The 20,927-nt window shown below is 42.6% G+C and overlaps 1 protein-coding gene across 1 annotated transcript in view; it reads right to left on the bottom strand.

The window, feature by feature from the left end:
- The window catches only part of LOC104277879 (dedicator of cytokinesis protein 1-like), a gene marked incomplete at both ends in the record, with an annotated part of 69,343 nt that overhangs the window by 29,076 nt on the left and 19,340 nt on the right, over nucleotides 1–20,927 (bottom strand). The window lies entirely within an intron of this gene.

The following is a 20,927-nucleotide window of genomic DNA, read 5'->3' as shown; positions in this document are numbered from 1 at the left end:
TGCCCAGACAAATGAACTTGTCTTTCGAGCAGGCTACGGTGGAGATTTATAGCTCCTGAAAGCACCAGCAACAATAAGGACCACTCATGACACGTACTGCTTCTCCTCCTCCCCCAAGAGCAATTATTAAAAAGAGAGTTCACTATCGAATGCAAATAACAAAGTTATTCTTTCTACAGGCAGACAGACATACCAGAATTATTTAGAACAAACCAGAAGGGGCAGTTAGAAAGATCTTTTACTGAATTTACAATACCTAGTGATCTCTCCTGGAAGAAAGTAACACTTCGCTAAATGTTTGAGAAAAGACGCCTCCAGATAACACGCGAGCATCAGGATGCTAAGAGAAATTATTTACGTACACTATATTAATACAGTAAGGCAAAAATTTGGATGCTGCTGGGATGTATCTGTACTATAAAGTCAGATCATCCCCACAGCAGTGTAACGGAGAAGAAGGTAAGTATCCAAACGTGAAAATCAAAATTAAATCGATCAAAGAAAATACAGAAGAAAATTTAACAGATGAAAATATATATAAAATACAAACGAATACGTAAAAAAATTAAATACATATTTGGAGATATGGATACATCCACGCATTTTATATTTAGTAAGAAGTCACAGGCTTCTCTACCTTTGCATCCAGCGCATGTGGAGATGCATTTCAGCAACAGCACTTCTGTGCATTATTCACTGGTGTCTGTCAGTATACATACTCGGGAACAACTTCATTAAGAGATTTTATAAATGAGATGAACTCAGAATACACAATAATGCACTGCAGATGTATGTATTTTAGATGTATGATTCAATTACTGAGCTGTACACTGACTGAAACTGAAGCTATCCATGTAAGCACACCAGCAACACTTTGACATGTAGACGTACAACCTGGCTTGTTTTGCGGTTTTAAAGGCTGATAACACCACGAGGTTTCTAAGTCCTTCTAGAAAAAATAGCAATTTAACATAGTGGGAAGGGCCATCCAATGCTGCTTGCCTTACAATGACAAAAATCCTTCCAATACAGGAAGGATTATGCCCACAATTTAATTCTGTTGCCTTAAGACATTAACTGTAATATATTAAAACTGCTCCATCTAATTAAGCTTTGGAACAATCTCATTACTTTATATACTATTATTTTTCTTTAAATTGTAACTCTTATTTGCCACCTATATTAATTCTAGTGAATGCCAGTAAAGAACAAATAATGCCGAACCTACTGTATGTTGCAACTGCAAAAGGACCAAAGCCCAGCACACCTGTTAAACTCCAGTTGTGATTAAACCAAACCATCCTCTCGCAGCCCGTGCGCTCCGCTGTACTCGGGCTGCTTTCGGAAGGCAGGTATTCCTCCCAACCTTCTATGGAAGAACATCAACAGAAGTGATGCAGTGACGTAAGTGTTGATTTTTGAATCATTCAAACCTCATCTTAAGTTTTATTTTATTTGGGTCCCCCAGGACAGCCACACAGGAACGCGTCCAGGTGGGTTGGAAAGTCTCCAAAGAAGGAGGCTCCACACCCTCCCTGGGCAGCCTGGGCCAGGGCTCCGGCACCCGCACAGGGAAAAAGTTTTTCCTAATGTTTTTGTGGAACCTTCTGTGCTCCAGCTTGTACCCATTGCCCCTTGTCCTGTCATTGGACATCACTGAGAAGAGCCTGGCTCCGTCCTCCTGACACTCACTCTTTAAGTATTTATAAACATGAATGAGGTCACCCCTCAGCCTCCTCTTCTCCAAGCTAAAGAGAATAGCCAGAATTAAAGTAAATGCATCAGTTTGGTACTGGAGAATACTCAGGCTGCTGCTGACACCCGTGAGGATGAAAGGTGTACTTGGACATCACCGAGCCAATAGACAAGTCATCAAAGTGATCTCCGGCACTCAGATGGAGAACATCAAGCCGCAGCGGTACGCCTTATCTTGCTGTAATTAATAATGAAGATTAGCTTCCAGTTGCACGTGCATGAAAAGACGTGCTTTTTTTGAAGTTCGGGTTCGATTAACAAAAGAATACATTATCCATGTTCAGGAAGAGCCACAAAAGTTAAACCTTGAAAAAGGTTCAGAGAGTGGAAGTGATCAGGATGCACTCTGCTGCAGTACCGACCCTGTTACACAGAGCAACAAAATCGAATGCCAACATATTGGAAAAGATTTGCTAGACAAAAGGCTTTATCAACCCAATTAGAAGAAGGAAATTAACATTTCCTATGATGTGATTGGAATAGAAGGAATATGATTACAGAAGGAAGTCACTCCAGGATATGTAGGAGGAAGAATGACTGCTGCTAAAGGGCGGAACTATTTACCAAAAAACAAAATTAACATCCTGGACAGATGAAGTTTCCGCGTGCTGAGCTCCTGAGGATAAATGTTCTGTTGGCTCATCTGTCTCTTTGAGCTTGGGAGTGTCCTCTCACTCGGTGTCCAGACAGCTGCCATCAGGGCGAGGTGTTACACCAGCCCCGGGACTTCTTTGTATTTTATCCCTGGTTATTGATCAGACACGTTTATCAGTTCTCCGTAAGCCCAAGGAAATAGCACAAACACAAAGCCACGGCACAGGTTAGACATTAGGAAATACTTTGCGATGCTAAGGACGGGCCATCGAGAGCAGAAATTCTCAAAAAACCCACTAAACCATAAAAAGCCACCCCATGCCAAGCAAACACCTGTGATCAGGTGTCATTCCCCTCACCCTTTCTTGGGCAAAAGGACAGATTAGTACTAATTTCTTCAGTAATTTCTCTCCATTTATGGCACTCAATGCAGAGTCAATAAATCAGTTAATTGCTGCCGTTTCAAGCCACGAAGTAACTTCAATTGCACGCACCGAGTTGTGTGTATTTTTACCATTATTGATTACCAATCACTTCCAGCAGGCCCACAGGTGGTTAACTGGTTTGTGGATGCACGCTTAGAGATTGTTCCCCTCAAGGACTGCAAAAATTAATGATTCAATTCTGCAATTTTGCCTTCGCAGAGAAGCTTTTTACCTACAAACAACCTCATTGAATTCAGGAGGCTCTTCATACGCCAGATTTCAACTGGCAATAATAAATGAAGAAGGGACAGAGGGATTCAATTTATAAGTGTAACAGCAGTCACCATGCCAAAAAACTCATTCCCCCCCCCTTCCTCAGGTACAGTTGTTTTTTTCTCCCTCCATTTTCTCTTATAATTAGTCGAGTGTCCTGATTTGCTTGATCACTCACGTTTAAAAATATTCTATGCCCCATTTTCTCTCATTCGGCTGCAAAATATTTGCAGAAGCTGAAGGAGCTGAGGAAAGCTGGAGGCCACACGATGCTGCAACGCTCCTCTCTCATCGGGTATCGCGCACACACAAATCAAACTGCCTCTGCAAAAAGCTTTTCCTGGAGAAATAATATAGAGAGAGATTCCAAAAGTAGAAACATTCTCACAGTATATTCCATTTTGCACATTATTTAGTCAGCTCTAGTACCCAGGGATTCGGATTTACACTATAAGCACTCATGCAAACTACTTAGGACAGGAAACTACGACGCAATACAAGCTACAAACGTACTTTTCCTTAAGTGAACATCAAAAACGAAGAACGAAAGAACGAACGAACGACTTCTCTAATGGCAGAATAATTATCTAAAGAAGAATATACAGATACAGCTTAAAATAATTTAGGTTTAGCTGATAATTCAATAAAAGAGAAGGGATTTGGAGTGAGGTTACAGAAGGCACTATTACGATGTTATTTCAGTTAATTTAGACGGAAGGATAATGAATGCTTTATTACGGCTGATCAGCCTTCCTGCACATCATCATGCTTCCCATGCCTGAGCTTTTGCTTCTCTGGGAGACAAATTTACTGCGCATATGTGAGACAGACTACTCTTATCTTGTCAGACTGCATATGAGACAACCGACCTAGACCCTGAAATCCCAACGCAACCCCCAAACCCGAACAAATGCTCACTAAAGCATGAAGAGCAAAGCCTTCTTTTAAACAGCAATCGCTTCAGATGCCTCACAACTCCTTCTCAATGTCTGCGTTGCAAAGCACGCGGTGTGTTTTAAGCAATATTTTACTTAAGTGTGAAATAAAACTTGTATTTTAACCTACTCCTATAGCCACTTCTCTATTAGCACTGCATGCCGTCCGGTGGCTGTCCAATTATTTTAACCCTGGAACACAGAGACTGCGCAGCGACCTCATCAGTGTATTTTGTACAAGTCAAATGAAAGTCAAAATCATTAAAATGAGGGAGCATGGAGGTATCCGCCCACCTCTCACCTTCCCCCTCTTTTCTCTCTTCCCAAATTCTCTATCTCTTTTTTTTTCTGGTGACATTATTACTGCTCACGGATCTTCACACCTCCAGACCTGACAAGCGCCTAGTCCACATTAAGGTTTCCAAACTCCCTTTCATTTCATACTTCCATATATGATACTTCTTTGTCCAGTCTACTTCTCTCTTTTTTCTTTTTTTTTTTTTTTTAATAACAGTTTAAAAGATTCCTTGTAATATCTTCTAATTTATCAGGCTACAGAGCAGTCAAAACTTAAAAAGAAAAAAAAAAGAAAAAACACCAAAAACCTCGATCATTTGCTTTCTTTTGAATTACAATTCCTGGGCTGACTATGATAATAGCACAGAGTAATCCCAACGAAGACTCGCTACTAAATACTTACATTAGCATAATCTTCTCACACACCGGCACAGGTGCACCATGTCACTTTATTAACCTATTTTCTAATAAATATTTCAGAAATGGTTTTAGCATTTTATCTATCATCACTGACACCACTTTCCTAATTCGTATTCTGTGCCGCGCGTCCTCTAAAACAACGGGGACAGGCGGATGAAAAATAACTGCAAGTTCCAAAATCCTGAAGGACAAACTTGCGGCCTGACTACCGATCACAAGTGCCGTAGGGCAGGCGCTACGGATTATTTTACAACCCTCCTTTGCAGTCCAGCTACCTCTCATCTTCCAATTAAACTGACAGAACAACCTTCTCGGGACAGACAGGAGTGCAACGCTCAGCCTGAACCGTAGTTGTCCAACAGACTTGGTGCAGAGTCAGAGGAGCGCAGAGACGCTGAGGTCAGAAGGTGTCTCTGGTCAAACTGGAGCAGGTTGCTCAGGGCTGTGTCCAGTTGGGTTTGGAGTATCTCCAAGGGTGGAGACTCCTTGGCCAACCTGTGTCAGGGTCTGGCTGCCCTCACTCTCCTCCTTTCTTGACTACTTGTCTGAAGGCCCTGCTGTGGCTTCTGGATGATTTTCAGGGTATAGGGAAGAAGAAGAAGCTTCAGACTTCTTTACTCTTTGTTGAAAGCACCAGTAAACTTTGTCACCTGAACTTTTGTCTGAGATGTAACTCCAACCATGGATATCACCTTACATACTAAATTTCACCACTTATTTTATGACAGGGTAATAAAAGCCTGGAAATAACGTTTTCTAGTGGAAATGCTAGAAGACAATTTAATGTAGGAATTTTTAGCTAAGGCTCCAATCCTGGGAAAGCAGCATCTATTGCAAGTGGACAGCATTAGCATTCCTTTAACCCCAAAGTTAATATTCTGAAGGAAGACGACTTCCCGAATTCAAAGAGAATGTTTCTAATATGACAGCTGGCACAACCTTGCAATAGATCTTCTAATTTAAAACAAATGTAATTTGTTGTAGAGCTGCTGGAAGGAATCTCTGCAATCCGGTTAGCTATTAAACAAGCAGTTTCCATCATAATGCGCTGCTCAAGAAAACGCAAAAAGTCTTTGCTACGGCACAGATGTCATCACCTTATCCTTGGTGAGTTTATTGGTTAAAAAAAAAATAATATAATCCCTTCCAAGCAAGTGAGCAAACACAGAGGACAGCGCTGTGGGCTCTCAGATGCTGGCCCAGCCTGGTGGCCAGCTGGCCAGGGCTGATGGATCCCTCCCCAGGCTTCAGCACCCAGCCCTCCTGCCAGCCTGGTGCTGGGGGTGCAAAGAGATGCTGACCCGAGCTCTGCCCTTCCAGACTGCTTTCCTTGCACCCCCTCCATCGGAGATGCCTGCAGGCCGCTAAGGGTGCAGGAGTGGAGGCACTTGAAAGATGTCACCTTAAGATCCTTATTTTGACTTGACACGGGAATTCAGCTGGTTTTTGCAGTGAGAAAAATCAATAAAGCAGAAGATGTTTTCTTCCCGACGCGCTGCTTTTTAAAGAAGCGTTTAGTCGTGAAAGATAATAATTAAAACAAGGCAAGTAACTCGAGGGAAGCATGGGAAAGGATGCTGCAGGCAAATTTTCCTGCAAAGCATGAACATGCTGACAGAATTTGGCCCAAAATTTTCAAATACTTGACATAGTGTCTCCCGGTTTGCAGCATGGGAACCTCCCTCATTTTCTGCCGACAGCACTGTCCTCTGTAATTTACCCATTTCCATAGATAGCTAGATGTGAATACAGATCAAGGCTACTTTAGGTAATTATGGATAAATCAATAGAACAGATTCCCTACAGTTCAAATTCTTCAGCATTTTCATCAATCTTGCAATCAACTGCGAAGACAATTGCAGCTGGATAAACAAACGCCATAATGTGGCTTGAAAAAGAACCTCAGTTTTTCCTGTGGGTATTTAATTACTTTATCCAAGTCCACCACCCTTTCCCTAACGAGGAAAAGGAAAGCAATCTGCAGACCAAGAAGGGATCCAAAGGTTAAACATCTCTTCAGTGCTGCTGAGGTGGGTCACAGATCAGCACCTCCTTTTGCTGGAGAGATCTCTTTGTCCAACACCCAAAATGTAAAGTTCATCCTGATGCCTGAGGGCAGAACATTTCCAGGGGAGCTGAACAGAATTTAGCCCCATGCCTTACTATTCCTTTTGCTGTCTAACTACCAAGAATCACAGAGAGAAACACTGTCCAGAAGAGTTGAATTTTCCCCAAATTGGCATTCAGCTCTCCAACGAACACACACAGGAGGTGACGCCTTGGGTAGAGGTGAAAATGCGATTTCTTGTAATAGATGGGAATGACAAACCGCAGGAGCTGCTCTGCTGGGCTGTGCTACGGATGCTTACGTGGCCGACAGCTTCATGAAGGGATCACTAAGGCTGGCAAAGTGAAAAAACCTTACTGGAGCTTTCGGTAAGCCCGCATTTGATCCAAAGTGTGGCTCTCAGATATTAAAGTGACACGAAAAGCTTTAAGAAGGCAGTGGGGTATGCGAGGGAGAGAGCGAAGCGAGCTGAGAACCTGTACAAGCTATTGCTCACCTAATCCAGCTCTTAACCTTTGGACAAGATCAGTGGTTTGCTATTCTTTTAATTTCTCTTTCAGGCTCCTGTCTGATACTGTCTGTAGCCACGAGAGAGGACCAGAATAAACGCTTTGACACCTGCCAGCAACCGAAACCCTCCCAGCACAACCTCCATCAGGAGCCCATCCCTCCTGCCGTGATGAGCAGGTTTTTGGGCTCCCACGGAAAGAGTTAATGAATCCTGCAAGGGAAGGATCACGCAGGGAAACAGTCACAGATGACGCGGCACAAAAATCAGGCTCGCAGGGCAGATAGTAACAGTATAATGCTTATAATATATTTTTTTTCTGTTCTAGCGAGTTCCTTATTTTGGGGAAGCCCAGGAACACCAATTACCTCTGACTGCCTTCAGCATTCATTTCACCCTTACCAGGCACGTGTTTTCTCCCACGTAGAAGGGCTAAATAACTCCGTGGATAAAGACGAACTATCTCATAAGAAACCACAACGGGACTGAACAATCAAACCCATTTTCGTTCCGTCTTTTAACAAGCCCAGTCCACGCCGGCAGCACTGCAGGGCAGCTGAGGGACGGCTCCGACCCCGCAAACCGATCAATCTGCAGCCTTTAAGCAGGTACCTCCTGCATCCAAACACCGGTGAGGTGGCTGCAGCGTGCAGCTCGGCTGTGTTCAAGGCTAGGGAGGATCCGGCGCTCGCTCTGACAGTTCAATCCTCCCCGGAATTCTGCAGCTGGTAATTAGTTTCTGCCTGGGAAAGTCAAAGCCTCAGAGGCAGACGCAACCAGGGTCGCGAAAAAAATATGCCCAACTGTGTCGCCGGGATGAAGTCTTGGCTAAAAGAATTTTTCCATTAAATAAGCTGTGAAATGTAATTGCGGATGTGTAATTGCCGCTGATACGAGCGCGCCATTGCTTATGACGACAGTCAAATATGTCTTTCATTTTGTTAAGAAGCTTAACCAATTTTTCCAGACATTTAGACCAGGATATGTTAAGCTCTATTCCCTGACTGTGACACACAGGTTACTCACAGAAAGCTGGATCCTCTCCACCTCCAGAGGATGTAGCTGGTAGAATCCACATCCTGCCCCAGCCTCCCCAAGGATGATGAAGATCGAAGCTTGGGAGCATCACCAAAGCACATCTGCTCTCCAGGGAAGGCTGAGCATCTCTGTGCATTCATACACAAAATTCTGTCTTCATAATCCCTGCAACAGGATCCTTCAGAATGAAATCTGGTTCTCTGCCATTTCTTTTACGCAATGCTTTAATTTCACTCCCTGTTAATCCTGAGGAAGCTCTTTAAGCTACTAAAATATGATACACGGATAAAGCGTTTTTAAAACTAGAAGAATCTACTTGGCTTTTGACATACGAAGAGTAGCTTGGAAAGTCGTTTCTTAGGACTAAAATCTTATTTCTGGCAGCCGAGTTTGTCAGCGTAATAGCCTAAAGGCACCGCCGCATGCTGGATCCTCACCTTTGCTAAGGCAGAGACACGCAGAAGTTTACTTTAATGTGGACGCAACAATAAGCACGCCTCCAATACTAAGGCAGGTCTACTTACTTTGTCCGAGAAGCAGCACTTTGAATGTGGAATTTATCCTAATTTGGAGAAGTTCCTGACTCCGGCAGCATCGCTGGACACCAGCAAATGGAAGGCTCATAAATCCCGCCGTGCAGATGGCGCGATGCGCGGCACGGCATCGCCAGAGCACTTAATTCAGACACGGGGCTGTGCTGCGGAAGTATTTGTGAGCCTCGCAAGGATGAGCCCGCCAGCCAGTCACTTCACAAAACTCAATGCCGCTGGACCGATTTTGCTGGACCGGGTCAAAGTATAGTTGGGCAAAAGGCCCGCATAACATTTACACACCATTTATGCTCCTTTTACGTCCTCCTCTGGCCTGAATTACGCATTTTGGCTATCTCTAGACAGATACTTTATAATGCCGATGGCAGTGAAAGCCAGCAGCTTCTCTATGAGTAGACAGTAATTATTTTATGAGCTTATATGGGCAATAGAAACTAAGTGGGGAAAGATCCAAGCTAGCCTCAGTGCTAGGTTTTCCCAACCAGAAAAAAACCCAATCATACAAAATGTTCACGCTGAGGTTTTTTTAACCCGTGGTCGGGTATATGGTAACATCTACCGCTGTCCTCATCTTAACAGTGTAACACTGAGTACGAGAGAGTATATTACTTCACCAGTGTAGCATTACCAGACTGGAAAAAGCTGAATCTCCTGTTCCCTGAGCCTCCATGGGGCCTTCCCGGCCAACGCTGAGCATCCCACCGCTCCTCGGCCCCATCCCAGCGGGGAGGCCACAAGCTACGCGCCTCCCTCTGGCTCATCACAAGGGCACACGTGTGCGAGGTGGCCTCTTTTATTCATAGCAAACCATGAAAGTCTTTAAAATTACTCATTCCTGTAGGAATACAAGTTTCTAATCCAGAAAGTTGTCTACTCTGAGCTTTAAGCTTTCCTTTTTCTACTCATTATGTTAATTTTACCACATTATCCAAAATTTTCAAATAAATATTGTCTTCTAATAAAACTGAATTTGAAAGGCAGAGTCTGATAATGGAAGATAGTTATCATTAACGCAATTGAATAGAAGCTGAACATGGTTGGAAGGTCAAGGCCAGGGAGGATGGGGCTTGGAGCAACCTGGACTAGCGGGAGGTGTCCCTGCCCATGGCTGGGGGGGTTGGAAGTAGATGATTTTTAAGGTCCCTTCTAACCCAAACCATTCTATGGAGGTAAGAAGACAACATACTGGAGTCCTAATATATACCAAGGAGAGGTTCATTTGCCTAATGTAAAGGTGCAAACACCAAGGAGAGAAAAGACTTTAGTTATAGCACTGAAAAACTCAAACCTCAACAATGTCACTCTTTAGAGAGATGTCATCTAAAAAGTTTCTGGAGAAACATGAGTCTTTTAAGCCTTATGGTGCCAGGATGCCTGTATTATGGATTCACACTAGGCCAAGACACAATTGGCTTCATCCTTTCGTTGCAGAATCACAGAATTGTTGAGGCTGGGCCAGACCAGGGCACTAAGTGCTACATCCAGCCTCTCCTTAAACCCCTCCAGGGACGGTGACTCCACCACTTCCCTGGGCAGTGCATTCCAGTGCCTGAGCACCCTCTCCGTGAGGAAGGGCTGCCTGAGATCCGACCCAAACCTCCCCTGATGCAGTTTCAGGCCAGGCCCTCTTGTCGCCCGGGATTCAGCAATAACGTGTGTGTGAGGTTGAACAGCACCAACTGGGGGCCCATGATGAGGTCATTGAACATCCAAGACCTGCAGCAACTCCTTCTAATGAGCGTGGGATGGGCCAAAAACTATCAAGACGTGGACAGACCCTGCGAGGATGAAGACTTGTTGGGAAGAAGCTGGATTTTCCTGACCCCCAGGAACGAAAGCTGTCGCTACGACATCCCATAAACCCCAAAAGCCTGGTGGGATCCGAGCGGGATGTGGGGATTGACAACAGAGACATTTGCTGGCATCGCAGGGATTCATGAAGGGCAGGGAAAACGCTGCTTTTGGAATGGATGTCGATGCTCGCCCAAATAACACTTGCCAGCATTTTCCGGTCCATCTGCAGCAGACATGGAAAGCCTGGCACCAGTAAGAAGCTACATAGGCCAACACCCAACAATCAGAGGATTTGTTAAAGGTTTATATCAGGTAAAAAGCGTAAGTTTCTGGATTTCTTCCATAGGCGAGGAGAAAAATTAAAAGCACAATGGCGTGCACGGGTTATTCAGATGTTTACGTAATTTCAGCTTTAATGTCAGCGGTGCCCGAACTGCGATCGCTGAAAATTGATACTCAAAAAAGATAGTAAAAGTAGGTGGACGAGGCATACAAAACCGTGCTATAGTCTAAGGTGGCTTTAGTGACACGTTTTAAGTATTACAGCCTCAACACAAAAGCCTGCAAGAAGGATTTGGGTTCGACCGCGCCAATAGGCCAAAGAGATTTGAGAAGAACTGTTGGAAATATTAGAGGAAGCTAAAGTTGAATGTGTGTGCTATGTCAGCTTTCTTCAGCTCTTCCAGGATTTCAGGAGAAAACAGTACTTTAAAAGAGCACATGTAACAAGCGTTTTATAAATTACGGCAAAAATAAACTTTATTTTTTTTCCCTTCTAAAAATGCCAAGCGAGATAAAGATTCCTTCCCCATACATTCAGACTCTTTTGGTTTTCCTCTGGCTTTACTGGAAAGAACAGCCTCCCCCACCTTGCTATTTAGGTTGGGTAATTTAAATTTTACTGGGGGGAAATAGTGACAAGGTTTTTATTATCTTTTTTTTTTTTTTTCCCTATATCTACCTTAATATTTAATCCACTATACTGCCATTTTGGAATTCTCACTTGAAGCATACTTAAAAATTAGCCCTTTCCTATACCCCATATATAACACGTAAAGGTGCAAATGAGTCTCGCAAACTGTGTTTTAGTTCAATACATAAGAGAGCACTAGATGACGATACCGCTCAAATGCTGTTCCTGTAAGGGGGAATATATTAATTTATGTTACATTCACTCGAGTTTATAATTCATGACAAAATTTTAATATTTTTATTCCCAAGGCAGCGTTAAGATATTTAAGAGCCAAATGCCACTAAAAAGAGAGAAATACAGATTTCTGCAGGGACCTCCCATGATCCTAATTCTTCAAGCGTGGACATTTTCATCAGAAACTACGTAATTTGCTTTATTAAAGTTGTTTGCTCACAGCCGGGGCTAGAAAGGCTGTTCAGAGCCTCTCACCTCTCACAGAAAAAGCAAACATAACTAATCCACCGTTGGTCAACAAGCCATGCCACCAGCCCTCGTTACACAGCCTCATTAAAAATACTTCGATTAAAAACTCTATGTTACAGCCCAGATGCAAGTAAGTGTTTTTTTCTCTGTGCTACAGTAAAATAATTTAATTGTAAAGAAACACAGACAGAAGAAAAAACAACTCGTGGCCCAAATTAACCCCCCACACGTATTATTTCTCCAAGAGACTATCTTAATTGCAATTATGCATTCAAAGACCAACACAACGCTCTGTTCTAATTCGTACGTAGTACAATGAATGGGTTTTAAATCAGTAAAGAAAGTAAATATTAGTCTGTGACAAATCATAATTACCGGGTGATCACTGCTGTATAAATTAACTTCTGCTAGGAAGTTTTCAGTTAGGGTAAACTCAAGAGTTTGCCGGGTTTTTCTGAAGTTGATTTGCACAGCACAGAAAGTCGAGGTGTCACTTTGGTTCTTTCAAAATTACTTAAAAACATATTTACAGGAATAGGCATAGACAAAACCATTTTAGCATGTCGCTTTGTCAAAAATTATTGTGAACTGCAATGGGACAAGCACTAGTCCAACTATATTATCATTTCTGACTTGCTGTACCTGCCCATGTTACGGTATTTGGCGTGACAAGGACGGAGGACAGTGCAAATCAAAAGGGGTGGGTGACTCCAGAATAAAATAGGGAATAAAATCTCTTTGGGAATTTCACTGGATGTCCAGCCCTGAAGATGCAGGGAAAGACACCTAAACATATAAGGGCAGATTAAGGAGCACAGAAAGCCAAAAACATTGAACAAAATCAGAAGAAAGACTTTGTATGCAAAGAGGGAAACACATAAAAAAAGATCAATATGGGAGGGGAAGCCTCAGCAAGCAAGGGGAGACGACTGGCTGATCTGGAACTAACAGGGTGGTGAATTGCTTTCAAATATCAAACCTGCTGGACCGATCTCATTTTGTACATCAGAAGATGCTACTGAGAAGCAAACGACTTTGGATCTTAAAAGACCTGACCCTTGCGCTGCGCAAGGCTGCTTTTCGACTTTCCTGCTCAATAAAGGCAATCTGCCCTCAGGTGAAACCTTCAAATCACAAAACCAAGCACAAACGGTGTTAATCTTAGAATAGGAAAATACTGGTACCACGATACACAAATGAAAGACAAGGTATTAGTGCTTTATCTTTTGTTTGCTGTTAGACGATAAATCAAACATTAATTCATCGGGAAGTGCAAAGATAATCTTCGCTGCTGCCTCCGACAGCAACAGAAATCTCCTTTTCTCATTCTTTAAGAAGTTTCACCACCCCAAAGAGCAGGACTGATGAGGGTGAGAAGCAAACCTGTGCTCTCCTACCTCCTCACGAGCCGAATTCAGTATCTTCTCCTTTTACGCAGAGTGGCGCGTCATTGCCTGTGTACCCCCACACGATTAATTCGACTGGGCAGTGAGAGGGCAGGGACGTACACATGTGGAACTCCTCGCTGAAGGGAGATACAATCAGAACCCGGTGGACCTGGGCTGAGAAGTTTGTAGTTGCTGGCAGGGACGTGAAAAACTCTCCTGATGGCCCCTTCGTTTCTGAGGAACTCCCCGGGAAGGTCCGACAGCCAGTTTGCTTTGGGAGATTTCAAGGCCAGGTGACTGTTCCTTAGTCTATACTTGGTTCCTCGGACGCGGCAGCAAATAACTCTTCCCAAGGCATTCAGGGTGTCCCTTCTGAAGGCAAAGATGGGCTGAAAGCCCTGCACATCACCGGTCGTTTGCAAATGTTTTTTTGGACATGCAGGAATCTTTGCCTAATCTAAAAATGACATCGATAAAATGCAAAGCTGAAAGACAAGTGGGATGAGATCACCTCTGCCCCATATTGCTCCTCCCAGCCTCTGCAGCTAAAGCTGCCGGCTCCAGACAGCCTGCTCTGCTGCTACCAGAGCGTGTTGTTATCCATCAACAGGCATAATTTTTAAACCAGGAAGGAAACGGAGATGAAGACCATTGCTCCTACTAAATGAAGTAAATTTGTAAAAATAAGTAATTTGTAAAACCTGTGAAGTGTCTCTTCTGGTTCTGTGTTTATCTAGTGTGCAGCAGGCAACTTTCCTAATGTATACAGTCAAGTCCAGGTCTAAAACAATAGGTTTAAATTCAGAAAACAACATGAAACTGCAGGTAAATGCCTACAGTGGCTCCCCACAGCCTCCTCTGCTATCAGAAGAAATAAAACCCTACACTGGATGCCCCTGCCCAGACAATGTGATACCCCAAAGAGTGCGGCAGCTCCTCCCCTGCACCACTGCAGGAACCAAAGGAGACGTGTAAGGAGGGCATGTTGTGGCACAAGAAAGGGTTTTTTTAACAAAATCCAGATTATAAATGTGTGAAGTAATCACATCAGAGCTCCAGTCGACAGTTTTACATCATCTTTGTATTCCTGCACTCTCTGCAAGAAAGCATATTGGACCTGGAAAAGAAGCTTTCCAGCCACCAAGATTGACCTGGATAAAAGAACTGAAGAAGCCTGACTATATAACATTTATTTCAAATTAATTTTCTGCCATCCAGCTATAGCAGTTCATTTTTTTCCCTCTGAATGGGATCTAATAAGACCTAATAGGTGATAAATCAGTTTCCTGGTTTGGGGCATTAAGAAACTGCAAGGACAGGTTCTGCTCGACCAGCAAGGTGTACAGCACTCTGCTCCCCAACAAGCGGGGCATTAAATAGTCTTAAATCACCCGGCTGTCCCCGTCTCAGCTTCAGGACCATTCCCGCAGCTTTGAAATTTCAGACTGAGAAATCATTCTTTATGGCAAACTCCGTAGCCGCGAGTGAACCAATTTAGAAAACACTTTGGGAGAGCAGTTCCTACGTCTTGCTTCTGTTACAAATCACTTTGCTTCAGCCGTCACAAACCCAGGCAGTTTAAATAATACAAATGGGTTATCAAATTATCACGATGTAAACAGACTGAAAAGTTGTTTCCTATCAACAAATCCATTATAAACGAACAACAACCCGGGATTAGTTACTCAGCATCTATTCATTCCTGTTAATTTGGCACAGTAGTATCAGAGCTGATACACACTCCAATTCTCAGGATAATTCGCTAATGCAAGACGCGGTGCCTGAGCCATCTTTTGATACAAGAAAGGTGAAATAAACCCGTGCGCAATCTTGATTCAGCTCTCATACACATCTATCTCACGACGAGTAAGAACAGTTTTACAGGAAGTTTTGAGGAGGCTGTCGTTTCACATCCTTGGCTCTGTAACCCGCACCCCAAAGGCCTTAGTTCTAAGTTTAAAGCTGTAAAGAAAAATCTGTTTTCTTACAGATTCACTGAATGTTTGTCTATAGCTAGGTGGATCTTAAAAGCAAAGTACTATGCTGATCTTCCTTATTTCTGTATAAAATGTTGAATGATTTCTCCACTTACACACCCAAGAGGAGAACTGTGCTATCTCAGCTAGAGTTATGGGTTAATATTCACATGGAAAATGTGCTAGTTATCAAAACGGAGCAGAACATTTCATGTGAAAATAATATATGATTTGAGTTCTGTTCTTCACTGCTGGTTATTCTCTGCATGAGCACAGGCAAATTACTTAATTCCTCTGTGAATCAACTTGAACATCTGTAAGGTCAACACAATGCAGATGATCTTTCCCAGATGCTCTGAGATTCTTATAAAAATAATTCAAATTAATATTATTGTTGCTACATAAACCCGTCACTATAAATCTTACTTTATGGCTAACAAAGCAGCTTTAACAATGGCATCCCTATAGCAAAAAGAAGTTGGAAAAATTTTATCTATCCCCAATGCCCAATTGTTTGGGCAACAAATCTAAACCACAATTTTTCAGGCTAAAATGTAAGAACAACAGTATATCTATATATTTGCGCATGAGATTAAATTGGGCCTGTTTGAGAATTCGTTTTGCATTCATCTCAAAACATATTTTAAGTTAATTGTGTTCAGAAGAACCTCTAAGTTGTATTCAAGCCAAAAGTACCTTTAAACAAAACACTCAGTTAAGTATGTGGATTGTGAATGGAAGATCAAAAATATATGTACCATATGATATAAAGTAAAAAATAATAAAACGCTTTACTATGATAAACTAGATATGATAATAAAATGCTACTGAAAAAAGTTCATTAGCACATTTTAGAATCATATTTATAGAAAATGGAAAACAATGCAGTGTATTCCTGGCAAATAAATCATCGACTTTCTTGAACCTCTGACTGGCACGATTCAGAAAACCACCAGGGTTTGATCTGACACCATAGCTAACTCACAGCCCTCTCCACGGCTTGCGAATCAGTCCAACAAATAAAGGAAAGTAAAATTTTAGGTTAAACCAAGCAAAATTACTTTTTGACCACTACCAGCAACTACTGCACCGGTGTTTATTTTCACACTGCTTGCTAAAACCAAAAAATGCACCAAACCCCAACGTCACCCCATTCCCTGCAACTCCCCCCCATGCTCGAATATGGGAAGTGACCAAAAACCAGGTAAGGAATCATCTCTGGTTGTTCTGGGTGGCCGCTCTCTCGATGTCACCGTGAGCCCACTGCTGGCATCCCTTCCGACACCCAGGTTACAAATTATCTATGTTGGTACCCGGATTTTGACACCAAATCTCGCGTTTTCTTGCATTTGCTCTACAATGCAGGTTCCCAAATGGACTGAGGGACTCCAACCCACCCAATTTGAGTTGCAGAACACGTTTCCTTTAGTACCTTCCCCCCATTCCTATCAGCCTCCTTGTGCAGCCTCAAGCAAGGTCCCTGAAAACGGGCTCTCACAGGTACGCAGCAATGTTTGCACAACTGAGCAGGCTTTGCTCCTTGGCTGCTTGTCAGCTTTTTAACACTTTTTCACTGGAATTTATGGCTATTTTAAAAATCCCTTACTTTCACATCAGTATAACTCGCCAAAATATCATTTAAAAAGAAAAATATTTACACTGCATTACTGATATAAAGGAGAAGGAAACAGGAATCATCCACTTGCTCCATCTTGTTATATATTGTGTATTATGTATACTGCTAAATTAGTTTAAAATAAGGCAAACATTATGCAAATATGCTTTAAACTTTTAAAAAAACCAAGCTAGATTTAACATAGCTCAAGCATTTCGATGAGGCACGGTATTTTTTATCTCACTGAACTCAACAAGAGATTTATTTTCTGATCAGTCACACTGAGGGACACACGAGGGTCAGTGCCAAAGAGCCAGTGAGCAGAGCTCTGCCAGCCCCTTGGACATGTTTGGCTGGGATGTCTATCAGAGAGCAAGAAAAAAATACGTGAAGTTTTGTTTTTTTTAAATCTCTGTTGATGCATGGAGTCATACATTGAGTACGAATTGCCTACGCTCTTTTGAAAACCTCATCTTTAATTTCCTCTTTCTTTTTCAATATATGAACCGCCTCGAGTAAGATACAAATAACCAAAACGCGCAAGCCAGGTGTTTCTCCCTCGCCTCGAAGAGGATGAGTTGCACTTTTTGTGTCTCCCCACACAGTTTAACCCCACTTGGAGGCAGCCTCTGCATCTCCCCTGCCAGACAGAACTCCCGGAGCCAGGCAATTCCTGCTTCAGGGAAAGAAGGAAATGTTGAAGGGAACTGTTTTGCAGGTTGGCAATGGTCAAAGCAATCGCTTACTGCAGTTCAAGGAGAGCTGAAGGACACTACGGTACACCTGGAACCCAAGAGCCACTTCTGTTAATTGAACTGCAAAACATACTAGCAAAACAAAAAAAGTCATTTTCATAAACACTAATATTTAATTATTCCATTATCTGCAGATCAGGAGACTCACATGGCGAGATAAGAGTACCTTATAAATTTATGTTTGAAATTTATGTGTGCGTAACCACCAACAAATACAGACTGATCTAACAAAGGGTCAGCATGAAGTGGAAAAAATGGACTGTCAAAGTTTTAACTCTTCATACTTACTTTTCTTTGTATCACTGGTGAAATTTGAAAGAGAATTTGTGTAGGTAAATTTAGATTTACCTAAGAATTGAATCTCTAATACCTTGAAACAGGTACTAGAGTGTTGCAGTGGACGAACTTCATGAAGAAAAGAGTTTGCAAAGCCAAGATGAAATCCTTGTGATAAGCCCTTACAAGACCAACACAGCCGTGTCCAGCACCAGAAAATCCCTTCTGCCGTTCGTCCAGCTTCACCCCAAAGATCTTTCACACCAAATTTTTAATTAATGTATCAAATTTAGCAATGCAACACAAGAGTAACACAAGATAAAATCTTTACATGTTGATTTTCTCTCTAATCATAAGAAAGCAAAAAGATGTGAAACTCCCTTATTTTTTTATCTTAAGGATTGCTCCTTCTAAGCCTAAAGCTCTTAGATTCTGCAGCATTCCCAGATCCAGCACTGGCTCTGTAAGCTGTCTTACAGCACTTATCATCCCAAACACGGCCGTCCTTCCTGAGCACGCCACGGATGAGTGATCTTTACAGCCACAGATGTGAGCTGTACCCATGACCCTGATGGAGAGAACAGAACCTTTAGCTCTTCCTTGACCCAGTGAATCTCTTCTACGGCACAAGAACCTGCCATGGCACCCACCAAGTTTTAACAGCGTTTATTTGCTATCATAGAATTATGGATTGGGTTGGGTTGGAAGGGACCTTAAAGACCATCCTGTTTCAACCCCCTTGCCATGGGCAGGGACACCTCCCACCAGATCAGGTTGCTCCAAGCCCCGTCCAACTGATCCAACTCACAAAACACAACTCAGTCCTTTCAGATTTTCAATGGAATTAGCTGCAAAACTCGGAAAAAATGGTGTGTACCAGTAAATCTTGTCTAATTCCAAGCTGGCTATCCCAGGGTATTTATATTGTATCTCTGTTGTACGCCACAGGTTTTCTGCAAGTAATCTCCCACTGGCCTGTTTGACAGATTGGACAGAAAGTTTTTACGGATCTGCAGATCAATTCTCACGGTTGCCCAGTCTCGCAGCTGTACTGCTTGGCCTGCACCTCAATCTCAGCCCAGAACCCGCTCCAGCGTGTCTTAACGCGAAACCTTCGTATTTATCAGCTATAGCAAAACCACCGCAGTCGCCACGCTGAGCCGAGGCAACTGCTGTTATTTTATCTATCACACTTGTACAGGTAGGATTTCCACGTCAGAACAAGAGAACAGCTTTAACAGAAACCTGTAAGTGAAAGGGATTAGATATTTCACAGGAGAGAGAACAGCACGCTCTGATACGAAACTCCACGTCCTGCACGGAGGAAGTTTACAAATTTAAATCAAATCCAGGTGAAGCACAAAGCAGAGGGGTTGGTGCCATCAGGGGAACCACGGCAGGAAGTGCTGAATGTAACAGTGGTTTTGCTCACTGGCTTCACCGGGGTAATTATTTCCCCCCCCCCTAACTTTCAGAACAAACAAATTAGCAATTCATACTACAGATGTCACGAGGCATAAAGGAAATTAATGCAACAGCCGAACTGAAAGAAGGATGAGTAAAATGCTCTTATTTTCCCTGTGGACTCACATGTCCGCACATTGAGTTCTGCTTTCTGAAGATAATATCCAGAAACTGCTCAGCAATGCTTACAAAAATAGGTAAAAAATAAAAAAAAATCTGCTTTTTTTTTTTCCAGATATGCATTTGAGTGCTGGATTCTGGGTGGTTTTGGGTGTTTGTTTTTTTTTTAAAGATGTAATACAGAAGGATTTAGTCTAAGTTTGCCATTGGCAATTTTCTATTTTTCTCCTAAGGGCTTTTATTTCCTTTGTTTTTTTCTAACACAAATAATTTCAGAAATAATTAGTTTGAAATCCTGACTAGCAATGAAACAAACCCTTCTATGTTAGAAGTGCTCAATGGCTTAAAACCTACATTGACTTGTCCAATAGGAAGTATGGCAGAGGATGGAAATCCTGTGTGCAGGCTGCATGTTCATGGAAAACGATCAACCGTTCTAGTCCACTTTCAAATTTCTTATTAGCAGCTCTGATGCTGGGAGTTTAAAATACAGTTTATATGCTGGTTGAATAGATCACATATGCAAGCAGAAATTTTTCACAATTTCTTCATAAATTCCTCGTTCCTTGTTGTCAGTCGTCTTGGCAGAAACTGAAACATAAGAAACTGTAAAAACACCAGCCTAGTTTAATTAAGACAACTGTCTCAGGATGTGGAGAGCACTGGGTGATGCTACATATCACCCACTACGGATGTCAAAGACAGCAGTGGCCTTTTAGAAATACAGAGAGATTAAAAAAAACCTTGAATAGTTGGCCATTGCCTCAAGTCCCTCAGGTTTTATATTTAATACTTGTTTGTAGAGTCATTTTCAAAAGAAACCGTGTTTCCCTTCACTTTAGAACATGAGAAAAGCTGACTTGAGTGGTGGATTGCTGTCTTTGTCTTTTGCAGACCATCAGACTAGAGCAGAAAAGAGTAAATCAGGAGAGGAGGAATGAAGAAATAGATGCAGAAAATGAGTCCTCAGCCTTCAAGAGAAATTACTTTAGAGCTGAGAACGTGCTCTTCAGGGAGAACTAAGCCCCTGCTCCCTCGCTCAGCAGTCTGCCTGTATCAAAACACAGCTAGGGTGAAAAATGAGCTTGGAAGGTTTGGTCTGCCTACGCAGAAGTGCCATCTGAAGGCAAGCCAAACGCGGCGCCCGTTTGTATAATTCCATCGCTACACTACGGCACTCCAGCGCCGGAGTTGGCAAGGAGCGAAAACGCAACGATCCCTCTTCTACACACCTTCATCAGTATTCACCTGAAAAAGCACATTTGCCTCTTGGCATTCC

The sequence above is a fragment of the Apaloderma vittatum genome, unplaced genomic scaffold, assembly GCF_000703405.1.
Source record: "Apaloderma vittatum isolate BGI_N311 unplaced genomic scaffold, ASM70340v1 scaffold6008, whole genome shotgun sequence".
Classification (NCBI taxonomy): Eukaryota; Metazoa; Chordata; class Aves; order Trogoniformes; family Trogonidae; genus Apaloderma; species Apaloderma vittatum.
The sequence above is the reverse complement of the archived record's forward strand: the minus strand, read 5'-3'. Positions and strand labels throughout refer to the sequence as shown.